General features: G+C 48.4%; 6 non-coding genes across 6 annotated transcripts; 4 read left to right on the top strand and 2 right to left on the bottom strand.

The window, feature by feature from the left end:
* Positions 1-70: 70 nt before the first annotated feature.
* On the bottom strand, positions 71-142 carry TRNAQ-CUG (transfer RNA glutamine (anticodon CUG)). The gene has a single exon. It is a non-coding gene; the product is annotated as a tRNA-Gln (tRNA).
* Positions 143-297: 155 nt separating this feature from the next.
* On the top strand, positions 298-379 carry TRNAL-UAG (transfer RNA leucine (anticodon UAG)). Its single transcript has one exon. It is a non-coding gene; the product is annotated as a tRNA-Leu (tRNA).
* A 286-nt stretch (positions 380-665) lies between these two features.
* TRNAL-AAG (transfer RNA leucine (anticodon AAG)) lies at positions 666-747 on the top strand. The gene has a single exon. It is a non-coding gene; the product is annotated as a tRNA-Leu (tRNA).
* Positions 748-1,431: 684 nt separating this feature from the next.
* Positions 1,432-1,503, bottom strand: TRNAQ-CUG (transfer RNA glutamine (anticodon CUG)). Its single transcript has one exon. It is a non-coding gene; the product is annotated as a tRNA-Gln (tRNA).
* Positions 1,504-1,658: 155 nt separating this feature from the next.
* On the top strand, positions 1,659-1,740 carry TRNAL-UAG (transfer RNA leucine (anticodon UAG)). The gene has a single exon. It is a non-coding gene; the product is annotated as a tRNA-Leu (tRNA).
* A 286-nt stretch (positions 1,741-2,026) lies between these two features.
* On the top strand, positions 2,027-2,108 carry TRNAL-AAG (transfer RNA leucine (anticodon AAG)). The gene has a single exon. It is a non-coding gene; the product is annotated as a tRNA-Leu (tRNA).
* Positions 2,109-2,500: the final 392 nt, after the last annotated feature.

Raw genomic sequence — 2,500 nt, forward strand, 5'->3', positions numbered from 1 at the left:
AAAAGCTCACATCTGGAAGAAGGTTAAATAATTTTAATACAGTACTGAGTAATGAGAGGAAAGTAAAGAAAGGTCCCACCGAGATTTGAACTCGGATCACTGGATTCAGAGTCCAGAGTGCTAACCATTACACCATGGAACCATTAAGTACCTTCACCTGCCACACTAAAACTTTTAATTCTTCCTCCAGATCTCCAGAAAACCGGGGTACGGTTCCCAGATGGGGTGGCTATGATTATTTCGCCCCTTACTTAGGTCTGCGTCCTCAGGTAGGGTTGAAAAGCAGCAGTTGTGTGTGGTAGCGTGGCCGAGCGGTCTAAGGCGCTGGATTTAGGCTCCAGTCTCTTTGGAGGCGTGGGTTCGAATCCCACCGCTGCCATTAGGCACTTTTTGCTGTTTCCAGAGGTATAACGAGATTACACCTTTGATCCCTAGCGCTGAGCTAAAGCGATTAATTCTCCCTTCAGAACTATTAAACGCTGACCCTTTAAGGACATTACCATGGAGCAGCAGGCATAGGTTGTTCCTCGTTAGTATAGTTGTGAGTATTCCTGCCTGTCATGCAGGTGACCAGGCTCCGAATTCCCGAAGGGGAAGCTATGCTTGTTTTGCCCTTTACTTAGGTCTGTGTCCCCAGGTAGGGTCGGAAAGCTGCAACACCATGTGGTAGCGTGGCCGAGCGGTCTAAGGCGCTGGATTAAGGCTCCAGTCTCTTCGGGGGCGTGGGTTCGAATCCCACCGTTGCCATTGAGTAGCTTTTGCTTTTACTTGCTCTTTCAGCTCACGTTACATGCCCAGAATATCGATTGGTTGAGGCAGGTACCTGGCGCCAGCTAACTAATCAGCGCTTCCCCTTTCAATGCAGGAGAACCTCTCGTCCCTCTCTCAGTATGGGCGCTGTATTACCACCTGCTAAGATGTTGCGCGGACAATCTGGAATACAATCCTTGAGGAGGGATCCCCAGGGATCAGATGTACTCTGTGATGAATAGGGTGAACAGGAAGAACTACAAAACTGACCCTTGCTGTCTTGCCTTAATCCTTCCCTAGATCTGAAACATAGGCACAGAGCAGCGTACACCATAATCTGCACCGAGCTGCAAAAGCCAGGGATATTCACAGAGGTTAACCAATCAGGAAATCCACTCTATACTAGCCAGAGCTGGCACTGTTTCTGGAAGAAAGAGGCAATTTAACTTTATTTTCTAATCCTGGATAACCCATATTTCTGGCATTATGGCTCCCGGGGGGATGTGAGTGCTCTGGGTTTCTTTGAGGCATGAGTTTTCATCCAAGTTCTCAACTAATTGCACCTTGGGGCGACAGAACACAAAGGTATGGAAGCAGCATTTATGGATTTGAAAAGCTCACATCTGGAAGAAGGTTAAATAATTTTAATACAGTACTGAGTAATGAGAGGAAAGTAAAGAAAGGTCCCACCGAGATTTGAACTCGGATCACTGGATTCAGAGTCCAGAGTGCTAACCATTACACCATGGAACCATTAAGTACCTTCACCTGCCACACTAAAACTTTTAATTCTTCCTCCAGATCTCCAGAAAACCGGGGTACGGTTCCCAGATGGGGTGGCTATGATTATTTCGCCCCTTACTTAGGTCTGCGTCCTCAGGTAGGGTTGAAAAGCAGCAGTTGTGTGTGGTAGCGTGGCTGAGCGGTCTAAGGCGCTGGATTTAGGCTCCAGTCTCTTTGGAGGCGTGGGTTCGAATCCCACCGCTGCCATTAGGCACTTTTTGCTGTTTCCAGAGGTATAACGAGATTACACCTTTGATCCCTAGCGCAGAGCTAAAGCGATTAATTCTCCCTTCAGAACTATTAAACGCTGACCCTTTAAGGACATTACCATGGAGCAGCAGGCATAGGTTGTTCCTCGTTAGTATAGTTGTGAGTATTCCTGCCTGTCATGCAGGTGACCAGGCTCCGAATTCCCGAAGGGGAAGCTATGCTTGTTTTGCCCTTTACTTAGGTCTGTGTCCCCAGGTAGGGTCGGAAAGCTGCAACACCATGTGGTAGCGTGGCCGAGCGGTCTAAGGCGCTGGATTAAGGCTCCAATCTCTTCGGGGGCGTGGGTTCGAATCCCACCGTTGCCATTGAGTAGCTTTTGCTTTTACTTGCTCTTTCAGCTCACGTTACATGCCCAGAATATCGATTGGTTGAGGCAGGTACCTGGCGCCAGCTAACTAATCAGCGCTTCCCCTTTCAATGCAGGAGAACCTCTCGTCCCTCTCTCAGTATGGGCGCTGTATTACCACCTGCTAAGATGTTGCGCGGACAATCTGGAATACAATCCTTGAGGAGGGATCCCCAGGGATCAGATGTACTCTGTGATGAATAGGGTGAACAGGAAGAACTACAAAACTGACCCTTGCTGTCTTGCCTTAATCCTTCCCTAGATCTGAAACATAGGCACAGAGCAGCGTACACCATAATCTGCACCGAGCTGCAAAAGCCAGGGATATTCACAGAGGTTAACCAATCAGGA

This window comes from Hyla sarda, chromosome 4 (genome assembly GCF_029499605.1).
Source record: "Hyla sarda isolate aHylSar1 chromosome 4, aHylSar1.hap1, whole genome shotgun sequence".
Lineage (NCBI taxonomy): Eukaryota > Metazoa > Chordata > Amphibia > Anura > Hylidae > Hyla > Hyla sarda.